Source organism: Pipistrellus hanaki (assembly GCF_964339955.1).
Source record: "Pipistrellus hanaki genome assembly, chromosome: 3".
Classification (NCBI taxonomy): domain Eukaryota; kingdom Metazoa; phylum Chordata; class Mammalia; order Chiroptera; family Vespertilionidae; genus Pipistrellus; species Pipistrellus hanaki.
This window is the reverse complement of record NC_140505.1, coordinates 139,588,759-139,603,210: the sequence shown is the minus strand read 5'-3', so window position 1 is coordinate 139,603,210 and position 14,452 is coordinate 139,588,759.

Sequence of the window (14,452 nt, the reverse complement as noted above, 5' to 3'; positions counted from 1 at the left end):
CATCGACTAGTTTTAGCATTTTATGTGCTTACTGGTGGAGATCAAACACATCAAAACTCTATTGAGTAGGGCAGGATGTATTCAGAGACATGTTTAGAAATACCATTCTGGAAGCTGTGTGTGTGTGTGTGTGTGTGTGTGTGTGTGATGGTCCTATCTCTAACTCCTGTACGCTGTGCTCCTGCTTGGAACTCTGGTACTAGAGTCCTAACCCGCATCAGGACATTGTTGCCCTGGAGTCTAGCACATAACAATCTCAGTAGATTGGAGGGCAAAACAAGCCCCCTCCTTCCAGGCCAACGGAGCCTGGTCAGAGTGCACACCCCAGGTGTATTTGCTCTCTTGGGCAGGCAACCAACACAACCCTGAGCCCAGGGGCCGGTAGCTCTGGGTTGGATTTGGGGAGCATCAAATCTGGGAGAGGACAAATATGTATTGAGCTCTCATTACCCAAATATGTTTTCCACTGTTTGCCCCTTCACTGACATCTGCAGCATCCTTTAGGCGGGAGGTAGGTAGTATTCCCAGTGTGCAGAGGAGGAGAACGAGTCCCAGCAATCTCAGAAGAAGGCCAGGGTTTCGTCCCTCATCTGCCCAACTCTGATTCTGAAACCTGTATCATGTCTGCTGCTCTGTAAGTCCATTCACTGTGACAACGGCACTGAGAGCATCCCTGTCATTGCCTGGGTAACTGATGCAACCAGCCTTTAGTATCTATTTTCCTCTCGTTGTCACAGCTTTGTTGGAAATGTACAGCAGATATTTGTCTCATTTTATAGATGAAGACGCTCACACAACTAATGGCAAGACCAAGGTTTCGGATTTTCAATCAGAAGTTCTTTTTAGTTATAGCCCACGTGCTCTTCTGAGGAGGTTGGGGAGGATTTGGGAGAGTGAGGGAGAAGACATAGAAATCGAGGCTATAGGGCTGGGGGAGGTCAGGGATAGGGGACCTGTGAAATCCAGGTGCCTCTCTGGCTTCCTGAACATGGCTGTGCCGCCACCCTGTGTTGCCTGCCGGCTTCAGGACACATCTGTGCTCCTTTTGGCTCCCTTTGCCAAGGCCCAAGAGATTGGCAGCGACCCTAGAGAAGAGCCGCTCTTGAGTGTAGGCATCTGCTGACCAGCTGAGCAAGCAGGGCTAGGCTGCCGGGAGGGCCAGCTCCTCCTGCTAACTCGGTTTTCCAGAGGCCCTGTGAGCACAGCGTCCCTCTCTTCCTCCTTTAGGAGTGGAAAGCTGGCTTCCCTCCGTTCCTTTCCCCAGTGGCTCCCAGGGTCCCAGAGGGAGGTGAAGGAGTGACAAATCTCAAAGTACAAAAGACAAGGAAGAACCAGGCTTCTCCTCTGTTTCTTCTGAGACAAGAGCCCCTAGGAGCTGACAAAGAATACATAATTTTGCAGGAGAGAGAAAGGTTAAAAGCCTGGCCAGTGTGGCTTAGTGGTTGACCTATGAACCAAGAGGTCAAGGTTCAACTCCCGGTCAGGGCACACGCTCAGGTTGCAGCTTGATCTCCAGTGTGGGGTGTGCAGTAGGCAACCGATCAACGATTCTCTTTCACCCATTGATGTTTCTATCTCTTTCTTTCTCTATTCTTTTCTAAAATCAATGAAAAAATATTTCTAAAAAAGGTGCAGAGAAACTTGATTCTGAGAGTAAACGAAGTGATCCCCAATATATACCGTGTTTCCCCGAAAATAAGACATCCTCCGAAAATAAGACCTAGCGCATGGAAAAATAAGACATCCCCTGAAAATAAGATCTAGCGCATCTTTGGGAGCAAAAATTAATATAAGACACTGTCTTATTTTTGGGGAAACAGGGTAGTTGTATGTCTTCTCATTCCCCAACGTGGCAGGCTGAAATTTGAGTGGGACTGGCTTACGTGTGAAATAAAAAAATGATTTCTGTGACTCTTTGAAGTTTTATGTCACTTCATGGGGTGGATAACCTCACAGATTCGTCTGGGACACAGCAGGAAGGATGGGGTGATACCTGAAGGAGCAGTGTGCTTCACAGGCAGACAGAGATCGGCTGCCCGCATTTGCTCTGTAGTTAACCAGTTAGTTGAGTTGGGGCAAACGACGTAGCCTTGGTGCCTTCGTCTTCTCACGTAACAGACTACAGTAATAGTGCCCATCTCAAAGTGTTGTCATGGAATGTGGGTATGTAAAGCTGACTATGTTACCTAGTACATAGTAAGCAAAACATTTGTTATTACCATGCTTCTGACTTATAGTGAAAAGAGCATGGGGTCAAGTGAGAGGGAAATTGATTTTTATTTCTGCTTCTTTCAAGATTTCCAATTTTTATTCTTGGAAAATAAATCTTCTCCCTCCCCCCCCCTCCCCCCGCTACATGCTCTCTATGCATAAAGGCAAGCTTGTGTAAGATCCAAGTTCTATTTCCAATCGTGATATTAACTCAAATTTTGAGCTAAGGAAAATATGTCACTACTCAGCCTCAGTTCCCCCCATTTATAAATGGAGAGGATTATACCTATTTGGGGTTGCTGGTTAGTAACAGTGTTTAGAGTCAGACAGGCCTGATTTGAATCATGCTTTCAACCCTTAATAGCTATATGGCTGTGGACATCATATTTAACCTCTGTGAGCCTCAGTTTCCTCAATTGTTAAGTAGAGATTATGATACCAAACACCTTGTTGAAATATTTGTAAGGAGTGCTTAAAACAATGAAGTATAAGCTGCTTAACACAGAGGTAACACAGAGTAGGTACCCTGGAAGTAAAATTAGTAGCTGGTAGCTTTTGGGTGTAAATACAACCACCTAAAAACTATCCTTTTAATCATATGTCTTTGACTATAACAAAAAGTAGATAATGAGTGTGCAAATTTAAAAACCTTTTCCTGCTTTCCCCTTTTAGACAGGCTCACTGAAAAAGTAAGAATATTTGTCCAGAATTTAGCTATAACCTGCTCTAACACCCCCCCGCCCCTCCCTCCAATAACGGACAAGGCCCATCCATCAACTCTCAATCTCACCTTTGTCATACAGAGTGGACTAGCCCCTAGCCACAAAGCCCCCTCTCCCCAAACACACCAACACACACACACACACTCATTCTGCACACCACACACATAATTTCTCAAAAGCCAAATTAAAGTCACCTTCCACCCACTGACAGAAGCCCCTTTCTTATTCTCTTCTCCCAGGGGAATCCTCCCTCTCCATTGACATCAGCCTCCCCCCCTACCCCATCCTCCAACACAGGCACAAACGGGTCACCATCCCACTTCTCCTCCCCTTCTTCATTGCTCAGTAATTATATTCTCCGCCTCCCAGTGTCATGCTAATACAGGCTCCTGGCACAGCTGCCCAGATTAAATTAGAGCCTAAACCAGCAGGCTGACTAATTATATTTTCTGGCCTGGAATTCTCTTCCCCCACCTTCGGGGTCCTGGGCCAATGAAGAGTAAATGAGCACGGCCAATATTTGCCAAGAATATTTGACTGTTTTTGCCTGGTGGTTTTGTCCTCCCCAACCAATCTGGGCCTCTTGAATTAGATTAAACACAGAATGAGGGAAGAGAGTTTTACTCAAAGGACCTTCCCAAATCCCACCCATTCTCTTGCTGGCTAGCTCAGCTGTGCCTGGCCATCATCATCAGGCCAAGGAATAAAAAGTGGCATCGAGCTCTTTCTCAAAAATGGGATTCTACTGCTACCTTTGTGAGTCTGTTCACTCCTCCCAACTCCAAAGTTTTTCCTCCAAGTTGATTGCTCCTTGTCCTGCAATGATAGTTGCTGAATTCTTTTACTCCTGTCTCATGTGGAAAAGAATGCTACTCCCCTTACTGTCTCATAGACTCTATTTTTATGTCTTATTTATAGCTGAAACATAGTAAATGTTTCAATTTGTCTAGAGACAAACTTTGCCAGTCCTTAATTTCTTTATTTCACTAACATTTATTGTGCATTTACCTACACTTTCATAGTGAGATGGATGTTAAAGAATGTAAAGGTGGCCAAGACCGGTTTGGCTCAATGGATAGAGCGTCGGCTTGGGGACTGAAGGGTCCCAGGTTCGATTCCGGTCAAGGGCATGTATCTTGGTTGCGGGCATATCCCCAGTAGGAGGTATGCAAGAGGCAGCTGATCGATGACTCTCTCTCATCGATGTTTCTAACTCTCTATCTCTCTCCCTTCCTCTCTGTACAAAATCAATAAAATATATTTAAAAAAAAAAAAGAAAGAAAAGAATGTAAAGGTGTAAGTCCTGCTCTCAGGAAGATCATGGCCTTGTGAACAGTCTAAATTAGTACAGCTGTGCAGATAGGCCCTTCAAGAAATCTGTTCAGCACATATTTTTTCAGGCCCTTTTGGCACAAGAGGCTGGGGTAGGACTCAGAAAAGGCATTACTGAAGAGGAGTCCCTTGAGTGAAGTTTTGAAATTTTGTTTAGGAAACCATTAAAGTTAGGACAGGAATTCTGGGAAGAGAGATCAGAGATAGAAAGGCATAGCAACTTCATGACCTAAAGGATTAGGGATAAGACAAAAGAAGTAGCCAGAAGGATGAGTCTTGATATTAAAGGATTATTTGGCTTAGTGGCTAGAGCATCGGCCTGTAGGATTGTGGGTTTGATTGTAGGTTTAATTCCTGGTCAAGGGCATACACCCATGTCTCTCTCACATTGATGTTTCTCCCTCTCAGTTTTTCCTCCTCCCCTCCACTCACTCTAAAATATCAATGGAAAAAAATATCTTCAGGTGAAGATTAACAAAAAGTATTTTATTGAAAACTGGTTTGGCTCAGTGGATAGAGCGTCGGCCTGCGGAATGCAGACTGTGGATTCCAGTCCAAAGCATGTACCTTGGTTGCAGGCACTTCTTCAGTGGGGGGTGTTCAAGAGGCAGCTGATCAATGATTCTCTCTCATTGATATTTCTAACTCTCTATCCCTCTCTCTTCCTTTCTGTAAAAAATTAATAAAATATATTTTTAAAAAAGAAGTATTTTATTTTTGGATTTCTTGGGCCCCAAATTCTTGTCTTTTTAGCTCAGGGAGAACAATTCCATTTCTCAAAGACCTGAGCTACGCTACTCAGGACTCTTTCCTTTGCTGTCAACTTTCCTCCTGAAATTTGCTTGCAATAATCATTCTCAAATAATTGTCCTTTTCTTAAGTGACTATTTCCTTTGGAGGGTGCATTTAAGATAGAAACTAATATTTTTAAAGAACTTAAGGGAAACATTCTGGCAGTAGAGTTGCTAAAAATAAAATTAAACAAAAACAAAGCAAAACAAAAACATGACAGGATCTGGAATGTTTTCCCATCTAGTCACCAATCTCCTCTACCTCTTCATTCATTTGTTTATTCAGCACATATTTTTTCAGGCCCTTTTCTATATCCAACACTATTTATAGATAATCCAGTATAAATCATTAAGAGAGTCCTTCCCTTTGAGGAATTCAGTCTAGAGGAGAATAGACTTGTAGATAATGAAAAAGAAGGTACTTGAGAGCACAGAGAAGCCCTGTATTTGTCCCTAGGGCAACTGTAGCAAAGTACAGAAAACTGGGCAGCTTAATACAACCAAAATTTATTGTCTCACAGTTCTGGAAGCCAGAAGTCCAAAATCAAGATGCCAGCCAGGTCATGCTCTCCTGAAGCCAACAGGGGAATCCTTCCTTTTCTCTTACCTTCAGTAGTTTGCTGGCAATCTTTGGCATTCATTGGCTTGTGTATGCATCACTCCAATCCTCTCTATTCATATTACATTCTCCCTGTGTGTCTGTCTTCACATGATTATCTCTTATAAGTACATCAGTCATATTGCATAGGGGCCCACCCCTTCCAGTATGACCTTATTTTTACTTAGTTAATTCTATCTTCAATGACCCTATCTTCTTATAGGATATTCAAAGGTACTATGGGTTAAGAAGATGCATCTTATTTGGAGGGAACACAATTCAACTTATATCAGGTGCCTAACTTTTCCTAAGATTTGATTCCAGAGAATCAAATAAGAATAAGCCAAAAGAGTGATTTTGGGGAAGATGTTCTTATGGAAGAAATAACATCGAAAGAGGCAAGAAGGTATAGAAAGGGATCATGTGAAGAATTTCCTGTTGTAGAATAGAATAGTCAGAAGCAAAGCAGTGAATGATAGGCTTGAGAAGTGTGCTTGCATTAGATGGTGACAGGCGCTAAGATGTGTATACTTTCTCCTGGTGTCACGAAATGCTGTGTCTAATTTTTAGACTTGTGACTTACTCCTCTGACCATGGAAAATGAGGCTTGAGTTGTTATTAAGTGTGACATGGGAAAAGGACAGTGGTAGATGGCTCTTCTTGAGTGGCTGATATGGCCTATCTATCTATCTATCTATCTATCTATCTATCTATCTAATCTATCTATCTATATCAATCATAGGAATTGGCTCACATGATGGAGGTAAAAAAGTTCCATCATTTGATGACTGCAAGCTGTAGAAGCAGGAAAACCAATAGTGTAATTCAGTCCAAGTCTGAAGGCTGAAAAACAAGGGGAGCTGATGAGATAAGTCTGAGTCTAATTCCAAAGACCCAAGAACAGGCACACTGACATCTGAGGGCAGAAGAAGATGGATATTTCAGCTCAGGTAGAGAGATCAAATTTGTTGTTCCTACACCTGTTTGTTCTATTCAGTTGCTCAACAGACTAGAAGATGCCTTGCTGTATTGGTGAGGGCTGTCTTCCTCACTCAGTCTACTGCTAATGCTAATCTCTTCCAGAAACATCCTCACAGTTACAGCCCAAAATAATGTTTTACAGGCTATCTGGGCATTCCTTAGCCTCGTCAGGTTGACACATAAAATTACCTATGACAAATATTAAATTAGAAAATGGTGTGAAATTGCCTAAGGACATGCCAGTTTTCTTTCTCATTTCCTTTAGAGCAAAGATGATGCATAAGAGTTTTTATTTTATTTTATTCCTAGGACGTGAGTCATATCAGGCACACAACAGTTTGCTTATATTATAGATAGTCTAAAAGCAGTTTAAATATATTTCCACAAGGAAATATCTTACAAAGTGCTAATGAATATTACAGCTACTTAAAATAACACTTATAAAAAATTGCAAAGCTATATAATCTATTAAGTTTTCAGTTAATGGTACTGCCTTCAGAACAGGGGAGTGGAACACAGAATTTGTTTATTTCTAACTTTGAAAATGCTGCAGACCTCTGAGGTTTACTAGACATGCTCCTTTGTCAGTGGTCCTTTGTATCTCTCTGCTGCTGTTTTTAGCCAGCCTCCCATCCCACTCACATATCCCCCCAGGGCAAAGGATGAATCATCTAAGAGCAAGGTGTGGAGAGGAGCATCGATTAAGAAGGTTAATCTCATCCTGGCCTGGTCCATGCAGGTTCCACGCCACCTTCCTGTTATATCCGTTGCATTACCTCTTCCATGAACACTGCCTTTTATAGCACAGCTTCTATATTAAAATGTCTTAATTTTGTGTCTTCTTAATGTGATTTTAGAAAGTTAAACTAGATATGGGAGAATAGTCATCATCTAGTTTATGACCCTCAATTCATAGATGGGGCTCAAAGAGGTCACGGTAAGTTACTGATAAATCCTGAAACCGAAGTCCTCTGGTTTCCAGTTAGTACATTTAAAAAAGAATTGAACTTTGTTGATATTGTTTCGCTTACATTAGCTTGGTTCTTTCTCCGATTAAGTTGGAAACCTTTTGAAAACAAATATTTCCTCTCTCTATTCTTCTCCTGCTATTTCTCAAGTGCTCCTGATAAAGGTAAGGTAATTACATATGTATTGTTCAATTGAGACACTTTAGAAAATGAAAAGAAGGTACTGACAGTAATTGAGCCAGGACTTGAGCCAAATACATACTGGTGAATAAGTTTATTTTACTGAAGTTCTCTGTGTGTATGTTTTTAAAATACAAATTTATCTAAGGTATTCCAATCACTATGACCCTAATGAATAAATGAATAGGAATAGGAGCTTTTTCAGTCAAAGTCCTTCTGTGCACACACATTCTCATTCTCAGTCTCATTCTCATTCTCTCTCTCTCTCAACACACACACACACACACACACACACACACACACACACCCATCCCTGTTGTGGGGTATACCACAGCAAGACCTGGGCACTGGAGAGATACCCAGGTCTTGGCTAATTGGCTCAGAAGAGAAGAAAACATCCAGGATAAATAAGGAGGAATGGATAGAGTGATTCTGGGTAAGGGCAGAGAGGGAAGGACTCTTCTACATCTTTTTTCTCTACTTTAAGCCATTCTGCTTTCTCCTTTTTGCATTCTAAACCAACTTCCTGGATGGATTCTTAACATCTCACTTCACTATTTCCTCTTGCCACGCACATATACAGGTTATAACACTTTTAATCCAACTGTTTGAACAATGTTTTAAGCATTTTATAGTCATAAGGTCCTTGGGGCCTGAAACAAGATATTTGCTTTGAGTAGAGAACTTTTAACAAGGACTTCTCATTGGAAAAGTGAAATAGGATTTCTTATCACAACTGGAGGACTGACTCAAGGACAGCTGAAACCAAGGTAGAGCATCCTGACTTTAAACGTCAGGAGATTATTTCTGAAAATACTTGTGAAATTAAATTTTCTAGTTTGTATTTAAAGATAAATACTATTATATAAATGAAAAAAAAAACAAACAAAAAACCCCAAAACATGTCACTCCAATTCTCCACTAGATCCCTAGTGCCTGAACCAACCAGTGTCTGGCAGTCATAGGTGCTCAATAAAAATTTATACAATGCTGTCAGGTTGTCCGACCCATTTTGTGTGATTCTTGAGATAACCTCCTCTAGTTATGTTCAACAAATGTAATAAATGTACTATGTTTTGTGCTGCAGCGAATACATTGAAAAGTAAGACAAATTTTCAGCATGAGGAGAGCATGCATTTTATAGGAGAAAGGAACAAGTCACATGAATTGTGATAATGCACCATATAACAATAAGTACATCTTTAAATATCATCACTTTTTGCAAAGATTGCTTTTGAGTATAATCATAGAGCATTAGATGAGGTTAGTAAGAGGAGAATTAGTACAAACTCAGAAAAAGTACATTATAGAAGAAAGATATAAAACATTAGAATTTCAAAATCTGTTCTCTGAACCACCCTTTTGGATTGCTTTCAAAATGATTTTATATTCTCTGTGCCCTAATGGTGTGAATGCATCTCAAAAGACTTGCAGGGATTTCTTAAGAATTGTACATTTGACTATTGACTTATTTTAAACAGGCAAAATACACTCTTTTGTTCCCATAAAAAAGCTATAATAATAAAAGCATAATATGCTAATTAGATAGGAGGAGGCCTGGCTGTGAGGCGAGCCTGTGTCCCAGGTGCCTGAGGGAAGCCAGTGCCAGCAGCTGGGGAAGGAAGGCCTGCTCTTGCATGAATTTCATGCATTGGGCTTCTAGTTAACAAAAAAATAAAAATCAAACATAGCCTACTGCCTAAGTTACAACGATTAGAAGGAATTAAGCAAAAAACAAACAACAAACACAAAAACTCATGGACACAGACAAGAGCACAGTGATTACTAGAGGTGAACGGGGAGGGGTGGGAGGAGAAAGAATACTTGTGAAATTAAATTTTCTAGTTTGTATTTAAAGATAAATACTATTATATAAATGGGGGGGGGGAAAGAGTAAATGGGGATAAATGCTGATGGAAGGAGACTTGACTTGGAGTGAACACATATAAAGGTGATGTATTATAGAACTGTACACCTGAGCCCATATAATTTTATTAACCAATGTCACCCTAATAAATTCAATTTTAAAAGTCTGCCATTTTTCTTTCCTGCCTCTTTTCTTCGAACATTTGAAAATACTGGATCCTTCAAAAATTCTACTCAAATAACTTGTCCATAAGACAAAGTTTAGTTACTGTTTTCTATGCCACAGTTGTAAAAGTGTTTGTGTGTGTGTGTTTTTTTTGTTTGTTTGTTGTTTTTTTTGTTTTTTTGTTTTTTTTTTTAGGAATGGGTGTCAGGATATTTATAAAATGAAAGTACAGTGTAAGAAGGATCTTGCTGTTTTTTTAATTTAAAAAATTAGTTTTATTGATTTTTTACAGAGAGGGATAAAGAGTTAGAAACATCGATCAGCTGCCTCCTATACACCCCCTACGAGGGATGTGCCCACAACTAAGGTACATGTCCTTGACTGGAATCAAACCTGGGACCCTTCAGTCCTCAGAACAATGCTCTATCCACTGAGCCAAACCAGTTAAGGCAAGAAGGATGTTTCAGTGTGAGGAGTGAGGAAGAATGGATAAAAATAATGGTACAGCCTAGCCAGTGTGGCTCAGTGGGTTGAACATCATCCCATGCACCAGGAGGTCACAGGTTGGATTCCCTCTCAGGGCACGTGCCTGGGTTTGAGGCTTCATCCCCAGTAGGGGGCATGCAGGAGGCAGCTGATTCAAGTTTTTCTCTCATCAGTGTTTCTACCTCTCTCTTCCTCCCCCCTTTCTTTCTCTGAAATCAACAAAGACTTACTTAAATAATGGTACAATAGTGTAGAACTGGAAAAGAAAGCAAGGCAAGGATTATGAGGTGAATATTTGATGGTAAACAATCATTTGACCCTATTATTCAATGTGCATTTCAGTGTATGTGTGTTTTAGCAAAATTCCTTAAATAAACAGTAAAGTTATTTAAAACATTTCTCTTGGGCAAAAGCTTCCTGAGTAGGGAAGTCAGGTTAATGTGGACAGTAAGCTGTATGGGATGTAGAAAAACTTCAGTTCTTAGTATAGATTGTAGGTAATTGAGATCACATTATATACAAAATTTTGTATATTATTTTTAAAAATTTACTTTATGCCATTTTTTAATGTCTTAGAAATCTGCTGTGAATGTCAAAGCTGCAAGTTTTATCTCAGGAGTCCACTTGAATTATTCTACTGAGCCCATTTTAGTTATTTACTATCTTAACTTATGTAAATAATACAGGGGTGAATTTGACATGGTTTCCTGATGCCCTGTTGAGGTTAAATTATGTTTTTTATAAAAGGCTTGAGGTTACAAAGGAGTGGCGACAAGTGTTTTTTGGTTTTGTTTTGGTTGTTTCCAGACAACCTCCAGTCATATAAGTCAAACCATCTCAGTCGGTAACTCTTTCAAGCCACTCTCACTGCATTTTATCTTTTCTGTTTTATTTCCATGCACAAAATAATTCACACTTTCTGCCCAAGGGGAGTAAAACAAGGCAGATTTCTAGAGCACTCAGCGAATATGGACTTGCTATTCTCTATGGTTCTAAATGGTTGGAATCTTAAAAGCTAGCACTGTCATGCAACACATCTACCAGAGAACAAGTTACTGAGTTACCTACCCCAGCCAGGCAAAAATAACAAGTAAATCTGCCCATTCTCCTTAGCACTCACAAACAAATCAGAGAAACAAAACACCCTCAGTTTTCACCTTAAACATAAACCCCTGTGAGTTCAGTATGTAAAATGGATTACTGGGGAGCTTTAGAGAAAAATTCGGGTAAATGCCTAGTTTCCATTTGGTGCTGAGTTAATAGGAGGAGTACAATGAAAAACTACATTTGTCTCAAGGCACAGCTCAAAATCCACCTCCCACTGGAACCATTCCTGGAGCGGGAGACACCTTCTCCTGGAGTCCTCGAGCACATTTTGCACTCGCCACCGTTTTCCTGCCGGAAGCCATCGTATATGTAACAGCCTCTATTAGACTGCGAGTCCCTGGAATCCTTGGGGCGCTTCCTATTTTACCCACACTTGTGCCTCCAGCTACTCATAGGATTGAAACAAATAGATATTTGTGGAATGAGATATAATTTTGGATTATCTGCAGTTTGCTCTTTTCTGCACCATTGCTCCCTATCCTTGGTGAGGCTAGTCCTGAATTTACTGATGACCCACTATTCCGCTAGATCAGCAGGTCTTAATTATATAGCATCGGGCATCCCAGTAGGAGAGAGGTCATGCAGTGCCTCCACTGCACTGTACACTCTCACCCACTTCTGTGACTTCAAAGGCTTTTCCTAGGGGGTGGCCAGAATCAAGCTGAGCGAGAGTGGGGAAAGTGGGGAAAAGAAAACCCTCAAGAGAGGACTGAGGTGGGAAGAAGAGGGACAAGAGTAGCTCGCCTAAATCTCCCATAGCTCCCTCGGCAACTGCCCCCGGGAAGGGGAAAGGGAGGGGCAGTGGCTGGAGGCCAGAGAGAGATGGTGAAAGGCTGACAGATGGAGTACTCCCTCTGAGGGCTCTCTAAGGACCAACCGTTGCAAAGCTACACAATGTAAAGAAGTAAATCAAATTGAGGGACATGTGCACTAAAGAAGGGGGAAATGGGAGGGGGAGGAGAAAGGGGGCTGAGGGAGTGAGATGGAGACCCCCTTAGAGCCTGAGGAAGAGAGGCCACAGGGAGCTAGGGAGAGAAAAAGGAAAAGGAAGCCAGCTCTTGGGTGGCTGGCATATTTCCATTTTTCTGAAACGTTTAGGGAGTAAGGGGAATGATATGGACTGAGAGGGTCAGAGAGTCGTAATGTCCTAAGGTCTTTGATGGGTCTTTAAGTTATTCTCAAATCTAGACAAGACTAAATTCTTAATATCACGGGAGCGGGGGCGGGGATTGGGGTGGTGGTGGTGGTGGAAGGGGTGGAATCTAGGGAAAGACTTTACCAGAACTCTTAACAATAGGTGGCAACTCTCCCCACAAATGGAGGGTCCGAGAGGACAGAGCAGTGGTTTTAGTGGGCCTCAGCTGGCACCCACAGAAACTATTCAGAGCCTTAATTTAGCCTTTAAAGAGGTTAAATCCCTTCTAGCCTGGGGGAATAAACAGCTCCCACCCTTAAAGCTGGATTTGAGCGTCTCCCTCCTGGATTCAGCTGGGGAAGGTGGGAGGTGGGGGCTGAATGTCAGGAGGCTGAGCCTGGGGATAATTTTTCATGGGGTCTCCGGATGGGGTAGAGAGAGATTCCGTGTTTGCCTTTGCTTTTCAACCTCTCTTCCCTCACCGTACTTTCCCCAATTCTCGTTTAATCGTCTTTTATTTATAAAGCCCCCACCTACAATAGCTCTATATCCCTCTAACTCCCTTCATCACAATCCTTCTCAGTCTGGGGGAGGCATGGTAGTCTTTCCCCTTTAATAGTGGAGTAAACTAATGTGAACGTGGAACAACTAATGTTCCAAAGTCCAGAAAGGGCAAGTTTGGAACTTCACTGTAGAGTGTGAGTGGGGTGGCCATACAGTGGACGTTAGGTTGGGATAATTTTACAAGTAAAAGGGGCTCTCAAAATAATTAACAGGCGTTAATCGATCTACAACAAGTGTAAATCAGAACTTATGAATATGAATAGACTGGCATGTAACCTATAGTTGTGTATTGTCTCTGTGTACACACTCGTTTGTTAGGGGAGAGGGAAGAGGTTGGATGTGGGATATTAATTTGTTTCATTTTTATTAAAATTTATCCTTCACGCGCTGAAGAATGAAAGAATAGAATAACAATCCAAATAAATAAAAGGGACATAACAAAAAGCAGACTTTCAAAATATAGCATTAATTTCCTGGCTGTGTGATCTTGGGCAAGTAACTGTTCTTTCAATTTTGCTTGCTGGTATATCCCCAGGGAGTAGCACATATATGTCAGTCAAATATTTATTGCATGCATGAATTCATGGACCTCATTCTTTTCATTTGTTAAAAAAGTGATAATAATAATACCCATACCAAAGAGTTGAGTGAAGTGAAATAAAGTGATGTAGGCAATGAAATGAAGTGATGTAGGTAAAGCTCTCAATTCAATGTAAAAATTCAGAAAATGCTGGCAGTGTTTCTAAAGGAGGTGATTTATGCAGACTTTTAATGTAACAACTGTGTGGTATAGACACGTTGCCAATGTAAGTTTCCTCTTCTATCTCATCCTTTCCCCCCCACACTAAAATTTTGGTATCTTAAAATACCCACATTAAAGCCAGTGTAGCTTCGATTCTCTGCCTTCCCAGTTCATACCAGGAGCTAGAAAATTAGTAGTTCTAGCTGAGAGGAGAGCAGAGCAGGGAGAGGGAAAATTGTCTGAGAAGTGCAACTAGACCCTTGTGGTTGAAAATTATTTGTTGTAGAAGTAGAAAACAGGAGTTTGGGAACTGGGTTATATGGATGATTCTTAAATTCTATTGGTATTTTGTTCCAATTAGTGGCAGAAAAGGGAACACCCCACCTGGAAGGTGACTCTCTGACTGGAGAACAGCCAGCTCCCACAAAGAAGTCATTTCAACACTCTGCTGGACTCAAATACTAAAAAGTTTTATGTTTTATTTTCAGAAGAAGGGCTATTCTTTCTGTTCTGAATTCATGAAGTACTGTCTTAGAGCATGAGATCTGGGGTAGGCTCAGGGAGGGCCAGGTCAGTGTGGAGTATCTCTCCTACTGTAGGAGC